Source organism: Impatiens glandulifera, chromosome 3 (assembly GCF_907164915.1).
Source record: "Impatiens glandulifera chromosome 3, dImpGla2.1, whole genome shotgun sequence".
Lineage (NCBI taxonomy): Eukaryota > Viridiplantae > Streptophyta > Magnoliopsida > Ericales > Balsaminaceae > Impatiens > Impatiens glandulifera.
The window spans coordinates 3,909,599-3,923,443 of record NC_061864.1 but is presented as its reverse complement, the minus strand read 5'-3'; the positions used below and the strand labels follow the sequence as shown (position 1 = coordinate 3,923,443).

The 13,845-nt window shown below is 22.0% G+C and overlaps 1 non-coding gene across 1 annotated transcript; it reads left to right on the top strand.

Annotated features, from left to right (window-relative positions):
* The first annotated feature begins 10,271 nt into the window (after positions 1–10,271).
* LOC124933184 lies at positions 10,272–10,355 on the top strand. Its single transcript, XR_007098894.1, has one exon. It is a non-coding gene; the product is annotated as a small nucleolar RNA R16 (small nucleolar RNA).
* Positions 10,356–13,845: the final 3,490 nt, after the last annotated feature.

Sequence of the window (13,845 nt, the reverse complement as noted above, 5' to 3'; positions counted from 1 at the left end):
CATAAAATAATTGTACAACTAACTTAGTGAGACAGATAGACGTATATACTAATAAAAATTTATTTAAAGATAATTCTTCTAGTATGTAGTCATAGTTGAATATATATTTATTAAATTTAATATTTATTATTTAAATATTTATATATTTTACCTTTTTTTTATCAATTAATTAATCCTTTTATTTATTTATTCCCACCACCAAAATGTTACAAGTACAGTTGTCACCATCATTTTGTATGTAAACATTATTTTTTTTTAATACTCAGTAAAATCATTAGTAAGTCATTATGTTAAGTTGATTTCGATCCATCATTCATTTAGGCTATTCATAGTAAAGTCTTGTTCTCTCCAAATTTTTTTTTTTTTATTTTTACCAAATCACTTTTCTAATCAATCACTTTTCAACAATCACATTACTTAATTCATTAACTAAAATACTAAAATACACTCTAATTTAAATTATTATTTTATATTTTATTTATATATCAATACCCTTTAAGTTTTTTACCAAAATTAATCATTACCTCCTCAAAATCATCACCATCATATATTTTTATCTCTCTTTGATTTTTAAAAAACGCATACCCGCCTAAGAGTTTTCAAATAATCCTTGGTAAATAAAATATTGCCTAAAATATAAAAGATTTCAGATTCTTTATTTAAAAAAAATAAATAAAAGAAAATGCATTGAGCCATTGAGGTGCTTGTCATGTATGGGTTGTCCGGTAATCTATATATATCTAATAACGCTTAATTTGAAATGTTGAGGGTGTACTTCACGCTCCCTTCAAAATAATTCTAATATCACAATGTATTTTTTCATATTTCTCTCTCTTCATTTATGAATTGTTTTTCTTTCCCTCGCTGTAAATATATTAATTAATTTTAATTTGTATATATATATTAATGTTATAATTATTATTAAAATATATTAAAATTTAATATTTTACATATACACATTAAACCAAATATTTATCTATATTAATTGAGTTTAACATTAAATACTAATTATAAAACATTAAAACCTGCAATAAAATCAAGAATTTTAAATATATATTATATTAATTATAAAATGTAATTATTCCATTATATTAATTATAAAATAAAAAAAATGTAGTTATCATGTTTAACATTAAATACTAATTATAAAACATTAAAACCTACAATAAAATTAAGAATTTCAATTATATATTATATTAATTATAAAATTTAACTTTCAGTTATTATATTATATTAATTATAATATAAAACTTAACTTTCAGTTATCATATTATAATAATTATAAATATTAACACAAAAATAATAATTATGAAAAACATAAATAATGTAACTACAATTAAATCAATATAATAAATCAACCCAACATTTCATCTTCTTTTCCATCTAAATATTTGTTTTCCTATAAATAATTTTACATCAACAAGGTTCAATTTAAGAGTCACTGTTTTGCTTTTTTTTTTCTCAGGAATTTTATCATTTTAGTCAACTACAACAACATTTTATCTTTTGAATTCCATCTTGGTTAAAGTGAGTAATAATTAAATTATATTAACATCAATTTCTCTATCAACATCATTATTTCATTCAATAATTAAATTGGTAATATGTTATGTTTCACCAATCTATTGTTCATTGTTTTTTTCCAGAAATTTGATCATTTAAGGCCGCTGCAACAACGTCCTATCTTTTGAATTCCATCTTCGTTAAAATAAGTAATAATTAAATTATATTAACATCAATTTCTCTATCAACATTATTATTTCATTCAATAATTAAATTGGTAATATGTTATGTTTCACCAATCTATTTTCATTGTTTTTTTTCATGAATTTGATCATTTCAGGTCGTCTTATCTTTTCTTTTGATTAAATTTTATGACTAATTAATAAAATAAAAAATTTAAATACATATAATCTCTTTATTCTTAGCATAATATTTTTTTTTCTATTCTCCAATTTTTTTTAAAATATTATTATTACTTATTATAACGTTTAATTAACTAATTTATTATTCATATTATTTTATAATATTTGTCATATTTAATATATTTATATTATATTAATAATCTTTTTATTATTATTCAATTTAAATATTTTTAAAATTACTTTAGTTAAAGTTATCCAATATAATATTCATCCTTCTTTTTAGTCAAAGTAGGAATAATAACTATATTTTATGATTTAATAAAATAAAAATAATTTTTTAGGTTAAATATATTTAATTTTTTTAAATACATATAGTTTTATTAGTTGAAAAAAAGATCATCTCTATCTTTTGAGTATATGATTTTTTTTCTATTCCAAACATTTTCACATGATAAAGTTTAATGTATTTAATAATATTTATTTTTAATCACAAAAGAAATAAATAATTTTTTTTGAAATATTATTATAACATTCAATTAATTATTTATTATTTCCCATTATTTTTCAATATTTATCTTTATTCTCATTTTTAATATATTCATATTATATTAATAATTTATTATTATTATTAACATATGATATATAAATACTTTTTTTTATAATAAATGTGTTTGTTATGTCCATAACATCTAATTTTTAAATATTTGGTCATTTTTTCACAAATTTTATCATTTTAGGCAACTACAACAACATTCTATCTTTTGAATTCCATCTTGGTTAAAGTGAGTAATAATTAAATTATATTAACATCAATTTCTCTATCAATATCATTATTTAATTCAATAATTAAATTGGTAATATGTTATATTTCACCAATCTATTGTTCATTATTTTTTTCCAGGAATTTGATCATTTCAGGCCGCTGCAACAACGAACCATTTCCTGTCCTACCCATCTTTTAAACAATTTTTCCCAAACTACCCACCTTTATCTCTCTAAATCATTAATCAACCCATTAAGTAACTCACTCTCTATCTTAACCTACTAATTAACTCTCTCTCTCTCTCTAAACTCATTAATTAATTCCTCTCTCTTTCAACTATTAATTAATATCCTCACTTTTAAATTATTAATTAATTCAATTGAAATATATTATATAAATATTAAAATAAAATAACACATATGTTTTATTTTTATTTAAATCTATAAATATAATATATATAGTTCAAATTAAATACACTAAATTAAATAATTTAAATAGTTATTATAAATTAAAATAAAATAGAATACATTACATAAACGAGAAATTGAAATAAAATATATTACATAAACATTAAAATAAAATACATTACATCACAATAAAATACATAACATAAACATTACAATAAAATAAAATACATAATAAATATTAATCACGTTCAATATATAATAAAATGCATATTTTATCTTTATAATTCAATTTTTTTTTATATTTAAAACTGCGACGTTTAATGACCTTCAAAATGGTCAAACTTATTGTCAAATGTCAAGAGAATTATTTGAAACTGTTGAGAAAAAAACATCATCACACAAGATTATTCCATACAATGAACAAAGAGGAGTCTTCGAAATCGTTACTGCACAATACAGAACCATAAATGGATATTGGAAGGGTGATAACAAACATAATGTGGATTTATATAGAGGTTTTTGGTCTTGTGGAAAATGGAGTAGATATCATAAAATTGAATTATAAAGATAAAATATGCATTTTATTGTATATTGAACGTGATTAATATTTATTATGTATTTTATTTTATTGTAATGTTTATGTTATGTATTTTATTGTGATGTAATGTATTTTATTTTAATTTTTATGTAATATATTTTATTTCAAGTTCCCGTTTATGTAATGTATTCTATTTTATTTTAATTTATAATAGCTATTTAAATTATTTAATTTAGTGTATATAATTTAAACTATATATATTATATTTATAGATTTAAATAAAAATAAAACATATGTGTTATTTTATTTTAATATTTATATAATATATTTTAATTGAATTAATTAGTAGTTTAAAAGTGAGGATATTAATTAATAGTTGAAAAAGAGAGAGAGAGTTAATTAGTGGGTTAAGACAGAGAGTGAGTTAATTAATGGGTTGATTAATGATTTAGAGAGAGAAAGGTGGGTAGTTTGGGAATGTGAATGAAAATGTGGGTAGTTTGGGAAAAATTGTTTGAAAGATGGGTAGGACAGGAAATGGTTCCTGCAACAACAACAACTTCCTATCTTTTGAATTCCATCTTGGTTAAAGTGAGTAATAATTAAATTATATTAACATCAATTTCTCTATCAACATCATTATTTCATTCTATTTTTCATTTTTTTTTTAGAATTTGATCATATCTTTTGATTAAATTTTATGACTAATTAATAAAATAAAAAATTTAAATACATATAATCTCTTTATTCTTAGCATAATATTTTTTTTTTCTATTCTCCAATTTTTTTTTAAATATTATTATTACTTATTATAACGTTTAATTAATTAATTTATTATTCATATTATTTTATAATATTTGTCATATTTAATATATTTATATTATATTAATAATCTTTTTATTATTATTCAATTTAAATATTTTTAAAATTACTTTAGTTGAAGTTATTCAATATAATATTCATCCTTCTTTTGAGTCAAAGTAGGAGTAATGACTATATTTTATGATTTAATAAAATAAAAATAATTTTTTAGGTTAAATATATTTAATTTTTTTAAATACATATAGTTTTATTAGTTGAAAAAAGATGATCTCTATCTTTTGAGTCTATGATTTTTTTTCTATTCCAAACAATTTCACATAATAAAGTTTGATGTATTTAATAATATTTATTTTTAATCACAAAAGAAATAAATAATTTTTTTTGAAATATTATTATAACATTCAATTAATTATTTATTATTTCCCATTATTTTTCAATATTTATCTTTATTCTCATTTTTAATATATTCATATTATATTAATAATTTATTATTATCTCAAATTAGTCAACCTAAAAGGCGGACAAACGAGGCGACTCATCCCGCTTGCTTACTACTCGAGAGCGGAAGAGCACTTTTTGCTCTAATTCTCTGGCGGCGGACCCGTCTGCTCCCAAAAGGTAATGGAGGCGTGCAAAGGTTTCCTCGGGCCGGACGAAGATTGGCCCTCGAGCTCGGTTCATAGTTGTTGACTCCGTTCCTTATAGCCTAGTCTATATCCATAGCTGACGTGACTCCATACCGACACCTTTCCCTTTGTAGACGGCTAAGTGAGTAACCTTAATGTACTTTCTTTTTTACTGTAGTATAGGCCTTCGTCGGGCTTTCGTCCCTTCGCCTATAGGCAGCGGCTTGGCATATGATATATAAATAATTTTTTTTTATAATAAATGTGTTTGTTATGTCCATAACATCTAACTTTTAAATATTTGGTCATTTTTTCACAAATTTTATCATTTTAGGCAACTACAACAACATTCTATCTTTTGAATTCCATCTTGGTTAAAGTGAGTAATAATTAAATTATATTAACATCAATTTCTCTATCAACATCATTATTTAATTCAATAATTAAATTGGTAATATGTTATGTTTCACCAATCTATTGTTCATTGTTTTTTTTCTAGGAATTTGATCATTTCAGGCCGCTGCAACGTCCTATCTTTTGAATTCCATCTTTGTTAAAGTGAGTAATAATTAAATTATATCAACATCAATTTCTCTATCAACATAATTATTTCATTCAATAATTAAATTGGTAATATGTTATGTTTCACCAATCTATTGTTCATTGTTTTTTTTCCAGGAATTTGATCATTTCATGCCGCTGCAACAACGTCCTATCTTTTGATTAAATTTTATGACTAATTAATAAAATAAAAAATTTAAATACATATAATCTCTTTTATTCTTAGCACAAATTTTTTTTCTATTTTCCAATTTTTTTTTTAAATATTATTATTACTTATTATAACGTTTAATTAATTAATTTATTATTCATATTATTTTATAATATTTGTCATATTTAATATATTTATATTATATTAATAATCTTTTTATTATTATTTAATCTAAATATTTTTAAAATTACTTTAGTTGAAGTTATCCAATATAATATTCATCCTTCTTTTGAGTCAAAGTAGGAGTAATGACTATATTTTATGATTTAATAAAATAAAAATAATTTTTTAGGTTAAATATATTTAATTTTTTTAAATACATATAGTTTTATTAGTTGAAAAAAGATGATCTCTATCTTTTGAGTATAAGATTTTTTTTCTATTCCAAACAATTTCACATGATAAAGTTTAATGTATTTAATAATATTTATTTTTAATCACAAAAAAAAAAAAAAAATTTTTTTGAAATATTATTATAACATTCAATTAATTATTTATTATTTCCCATTATTTTTCAATATTTATCTTTATTCTCATTTTTAATATATTCATATTATATTAATAATTTATTATTATTATTAACATATGATATATAAATACTTTTTTTTATAATAAATGTGTTTGTTATGTCCATAACATCTAATTTTTAAATATTTGGTCATTTTTCACATATATTTTCGTTAATTATAACAATCCAATTATTCACTTAAATATTTTTAATGTTTTTATATAAAAAAAATGTTTTGCATAATATATTAAATTTTCATAAAAATAAATAACTATTTTTACAGAAGACAGTGAATCTATTAAAAGCTAATACACGATATTTATTTTTAATCATAAAAGAATTTTTTAAAATATATTATATTTATTATTTCTCATTATTTTATAATATTTGTCTTTATTCTCATATTTAATATATTATATTATTTAATTTTTTATTATTATTCAATCTATATTTACATATAAATATTTTTAAAAGTTTTTTTATTTTTACTTTTTTTATTTTAAATTTTATTTTTATGTTTATATTTTATACTAACTATTATAATGTCAATTCATATCAAAATATCAGAAAATAGACACACAAGCCTCCGTTGGATTGAAATTCTAGATTTGACTACGGATGGCAACTACAAACATTTAGTTGCAAGAGTTATGTACATGTGGGATGCAATAAATACTAAAAAAAATAATGAATTGCTAAGTGTTGATTTCTTATTAATAGACAAGGAGGTAAGTGTGTTTAATATTTTGTTATATATTAATGTATGTTAGTGCAAACTAACATGTAATTTATAGGGTGCGGTTATTCATGTCAGCATCGATCGTCAATTTGTTCCAAGACATCGAAACTTATTAAAGGAGGGTAACATGTACATATTTCAAAATTTTCAAGTTGTCAAGTCAAACGCTCAGTACAAACCAGTTCCAAACTCTTTAAAAAAATTGTTTAGCTACTTTCTGAGATTCTAAATATTCCGAGATATAAATTTAATTTTTCTGATTATAAGGAGGTTATTTCTAGAAGTGACAATTGCTCACAACTAACCGATAGTGTTTTGATTAACTATTGTCTTTCATTTAATTTTTAACTTACATTTTCCTTTTTAATGTTATAGTTATTATAGCTCGTCTTATCAGTTTGGGCTCTAAGACTTTTAATAAAACTGGATATAACACAGTTGCAAAACGTGGTTTAAACCTTCAATTTGATAGGTTGGTCATTTATAAATCTATAAGTTAAATGAGTTATTTTGTTTTTTTACTCTATTAAATATTTTAATTTATTAAATATTTTAATTTTTACCTTTTCTATGTGTTATTTTATAGTGGAGAAGATATTAATCTAATTTTATGGGGAAACATAGCCGAAAAATTTGAATTTGTTGAAGGATCTAACAACCAAGATCCTATCGTAATAGTTGTGACCGACTTTCTTGTCAAGTTATACCAAGGTATGAATTGTAAAAAAAAATATGTTTATGTCTTAATATGTTTGTGTTAACCATTTTTATGTGCTTTCAATAGGTCATCATGTCCTTTCTTCAACAACGACCACACAAGTTTTTCAAAATCTAATGATTCCAAAGGTGGTGATTATGCGAGAAAGTTGATATTGTCTTTTTTAAACAATACTCTTTGTTTAAATATTTGTTGTTTTAATGACTATTATTTTTGTGCCACCTTTACTCAACTAATTGTAGATTTGTTGTCCATCCATCTCAAGTATGTTTGTTGGATGATACTGTTGAAAGTTCGATGTCTTTACAAGATGAGATGATGAAAGATCGACACACAATTGAGGAATTATACAACCTATTGTCAAATGAGGAAAGCAAGGTTGGTAAAATTGGTATTTCAATATTTTTATAGTTATCTTACTGGTTTATTGGTTAACAGGAATGTATACGTACCGTTGAAGCGACAATCAATAATGTATGCAACTACAATGGTTGGTTTTACTACTCTTGTGATGATTGTCGCAGAAAAGTAACGCTCGAGGGCGATGTTTTTTTTTTGCAACTCATGTGTTAAAGTTACAAAAAATCCTACTCTAAGGTGTTTATTTTTGTCTCTTTGATCATTAACAAACTATATTCATATATTTAATTATAACTATTTTGTTTTTTCATTAATTATTTTGTATCTATTTTAGATATAAATTAGAGATTGAGGTTCTGCACTATTTGTGCGCTTTTTGATAGAGTTGTAAATAAGTTAGTTAATCTAACTGTTTCAGATTTGTTACAATTACATCCGAGTTGTGACAAAGATTTACCATTGCCGTTATCATCAATGTCATCGCGAAAACTTGTGTTCCAAATTAAAATTACTGATTACAACCTCAAGAAAAAATCACACAATTTTACAATTATAAAAGTGTTTGATCCAAGTCAATCACTCATTACTCAACAGGTAAACATATTTTGGATATCTTTATGCTCAACTTTGAAACGTGTTTTATATATTAAATTAAAGTTTGTTAAGGGAGGAGCATCAATTTCAGACAAAATTGTTAAAGAGGTACTTTTTCAATTTTTTTATCAAATAAATTGTTTTTTTAATCTATTTTAATGTCTTATTTAGATATTTGAAAAGTTTATATATATTTGATTAAATTTTATTAGGGAGGATTATCAATTTCAAACAAAGTTGTTAAAGAGGTACTTCTTCAATTTTTTGTGATCAAATAAATTGTTTTTTTTATTATCTATTTTAATGTCTTATTTAAGTTTTTGAAATGTGTTTTATATGTTAATTAAATTTTATTAGGGAGTAGCAACAGATAAAGTTGTAAAGTTGTTGAAGAGATAGAACAAAAAATTTAATTTTTATTTTTTATTTTACAATTTTTTAATTTCATTTTATGGAAGTTGTTTTTTTATTAGTATACATTATTAACTATTATTATAATATAGGACATCTTAAATTATACTAGAGTTATACATTTATTTTTTTTTTATGAATGTTTGTTTAATATTGTGTTAACTTAAATTTTTATTTTGTTTTCAATAGTTTAAATTAAATCAAGCCTTTTGGTTTGTATTGTATTATTATTATTTTCAGTTTTAATCAATCATTCTTTTTTTTCACATTATGTATATATTTCATAATTAATTTTATATAAATATATTTTTCTTTACATAATTTTTCCACAATTATTTATATATTATTTGTTTATTATTTATTTTTATACAATTTACTTATATTATGAAACAATTAATAATAATTATTTTTTCTATTTTTTTTCTCTAATTATATATATATATATATATTATATATTTTCTCTTCATATAAATATATTCTCTTTTATTAAATTAAATATTTTATAAAAATTTCGTTTATATTTTTTCCGTACAAAGTAGGGTTTATAATAAAGTTAAAAAGTAGAAGTTTACAAGTGAAAACATTTAGACCTATATTAATCCTATGAAATACTTTAAAAGGAATAAAAAATTGTTTTGGTCTAAGGAAATATGCCTAAATTTGTCCTTGAACTATCAAGAGTTGCACTGTTCTATCATGAACTTTGTTTTCACAATAAAGGGGTTCTGGACTTGCTATTGGGCCTCAAATAGGCCCAAATCACAAGTAAAAACCCTAGTTACAAGAAATGAATCCTATTTATAAACTGTACACAACCTATATTCAATCCATCTCCTTCTCTCACTCTACATTCTCAATTCTTACCGAAGATGATCCTATTACTCTTTGCTTGATCTGTGTTATAATTGGTCACTTGTATCTTCTTTTGCGTTTTTTTTTTATGAATATTGCATCTGTATTACTACCTTCTCCTTGTGAATTGTTAACCGTGTTTCGCAAGGAGATTCAAAGGATGCGAACATTGTAAGGTCGGCTTACCAACCCATCGCATTTGCTATTACTCCGATTGCTTTGGTGTCAAATGGATCTACCGAAATTCATTCATTCTTTCCTTCTTTTAATTTCAATCTCTCAATTCTCCTTAGAGTAACGGCAAATGATGAATACTTTTATTTCATTTAATCTGAATTATAATAATGTGGATTAAACTCCGCTTATTGTCTGATGCCAAATCTTAATAATATAATTTATAGAAGATCTATGATGAAAGAAGCAGACGGGCGGACTGAAATGATGCCGTGTAGATTGTCTGATATACATTCCATTTTATTTTATGGACTCATTTCTGAGATTCTTATATTCATTTCTTCATTTTATCTTCTGAATTCCTTTTTTTTAATTGTAAAGTACATACGGGGTAAATGAGCATTTTATTTATTATATAATGATATTTAAAATGTATATAATTCTTTCTTTATTCATTAAAATAAGTTACTAATATTAAAATAATTATTATATATTTTAATAATATATTATAAATAAAAATATATATAAATTAGAATAATTAATTTTATTAAAAAATTAAAATAAAATTATTTTCTCAAAATATTTATTTTGAATTATTAATACATTTGTTTGTGTATTTATTTAATAAATATTTTCAATTGTTAATGAAATAAAATGTATTATAAATTAAATTATATATAAATTGATTTTTTCAATCTTATTAAAAATAAATAAAAATACAATTAATATTTAAAATATTCAAATTAAATTATATATTTTATTTTAAAAAATCTAAATTCAAAATATTTTATTATTTATTATTTCAAAATAAATTATTAAGTAAAAAAATTATAATTAATGTACGTTTGTGTGTTAAATGATTCAAATTGGCCCATCTTAATGAAGGCGGGTCCTAAATTTGTTTTTTTTTTTTAATTAAATTGGTTTTTTCTCTTTTCTCATTCATCACTTTAATTTTTTCAATTAGTTTCTTCCTCTATTTAAAATACCATTTTACACTTATCAATTTTTCTAAATTTTAAATTATTAAACTCTATTACCCATTGGCACGCTACCTAATTTTTAACAATAGTAGAAACTTAAATGTCCTAAAATTCACTCTACCTAAATAAACTTATTTATATTTTATACAGATTTTTCTGACACTTTAACCAAAATAATCCAAATAATCCTATTTAGGACAAACCCACACAAACAAAGTAAAAGTAGTTCATAATTAAATTTATAATAATCTATAACCTAGTTAGTTAAATATAGTAGGCATCATCCAATGGTCCCTCAACACAGAAATGTGTGGCATGTCCTTTTCAATTCTTTGATCATTTTATTTTACTAGCTAAGAACTTGATTTATTCTTACAAAATAGATTACTATAGTATATCACACTATCAAGAACCCTATTTTATTTCAATTAAGATAATTTTATTAATAAGAGTAAGAGACTATAATCAAGAAAAAATTGAAGGTTCATTATGTTTTGGATATACTTGAGAGTTTAGTAAATTTTTCAATCTTTTTTTACCTTGACAATTCACTTCTATTAAATAGAGCATTTTAAGTGAAAATGAAAACCTTAGAAACTTTTCCAAAGATTGCTAGGAGACTTAGTTTAGAACCACGAAAGAGTTAGATTTAAGAAAGCATTGAAATATATCTGTCATTTTTTATGGATCATCTAGTTTTAAAATAAACGACAAAACATTAATAAATGTAGAGACTTGTAAGTTTATTGCACACAGTCATTTTTATGATTTTGTTGAAGTTAATTGGAACTGGTTTTTTTTTTTGTGTGAGTAACTAAGGTCAAGTTAATTTAAGTCAGAATTATTTTTCTTCTACTGTCTTTCATTTTTATTTGTGAATTTTGACTGTACTATTTAAGCGATTTTATTTTTATAATATATTACTCTTTATTGAAAAGAAAATTATTATATTTATGTATTATATTTATTTATTTTTGTTCTCCTTTTTCACTCCTTTGAAGGATAAATATGTAAAAATATTACTATTTATCCGAACTTCAAATTTTAGTCCGAAATATCTTTATTTACATTAGACTTTCGATAAAATTATAACCTCAATAAAATAATAAATTTTTACCGTCTCGATTCAGGCCAAATAGCTAAAGTAATAATTTATTTAGTAATATATTTTTTTTGCGCATATAGGTCTCAACCGATATATAAAGTAATAATATACTAGTGAAATATGAATCCAACGTTGTCTGCTTTGTATGCAAATTTATATCCATTTGAATCTCATCACTCACTTTTTGTAAAATTTTATAAGGTTGTGGAGTTCTTCTATCATATTGTATGAGAAAATTACTAAGTTTCATTGCTGCTTTGATTGCTTCTTTGCGAGAAACAAGTTTCAAAACACGACTATCATCCTCATTGTCTTTATCTTGATTGTTTTCTCATTTTCTAGATTTAAAAACTTTGCGGATTTGTGTTGTTTGGCATCAGATTTCGTCAAATCAGTCGATAGATATTTCGATGACCACTTAATTGTATTCGATATTGTCGCTTCACTAATCTGAATTTTAAAATTTCCAGAAACTCATTTTTGTAGCTCTATTTTGAGACGAAGTTGGATTCTCACTTTTATACTCGTACAATGTTTTACGCATTTCACATGTCATGATTGTATGTTTCACCCCTTTGAGATGAGGAGTCATTAGAGATTAATGCAACAAGAATGAAGAGAGTGATATAAGATTGATTAGAAATCAAGAAAATAAAAAAGATAGAAGAATAGTAAAAGATTGTGTTCTGTATTTATGTACTTAAAGATGAATATTTTGAAATTAAAATAATCTTACAACATAAGATATTACACCATTTACATAATTAAATACCTTTGAAATTTTTTTTTCCAGAAACTCATTTTTATAGCTCTATTTTGAGACGAAGTTGGATTCTCACTTTTATACTCGTACAATGTTTTACGCATTTCACATGTCATGATTGTATGTTTCACCCCTTTGAGATGAGGAGTCATGAGAGATTAATACAACAAGAATGAAGAGAGTGATATAAGATTGATTAGAAATCAAGAAAATAAAAAAGATAGAAGAATAGTAAAAGATTGTGTTCTGTATTTATGTACTTAAAGATGAATATTTTGAAATTAAAATAATCTTACAACATAAGATATTACACCATTTACATTATTAAATACCTTTGAAAAAAAAAAATTACAATTGATTATATTTTAACAACTTATAAAATAAATGAACTCAATATATAAAATTTGAATTTTAAAATTCAACAACAATTAATAAAATTATATTTTATTATTATATATGTAAAATAATAAATTATTATTTTATTAATTAAATAATATTTTGATAATATAATATGTTTTTAGTATATTTTAATATGTACTCTGTTTATATTAAAAATGAATTTTCACATGGTATAAGTGTGCTTTGATCTTGGGTTTTAAAGATGTTTTTGGGGGTTTTATTCAATAAAAAAATTATTTGAGTTTTTTTAAGATAAATTATTAAAATATCATTTATATTTAAAATATTTTAATAAAAGTAAAAAAAATATATTTTGATATTTTAATTAATAAATTAATTAATTTAATTATTAGAATGATAATAATATAATGAAAATAAATATTATTTTTTTTAAAAAAATCCAATATCAAACAAGCTCTAACAGTAAAGGAACTGCAAAATTTGTT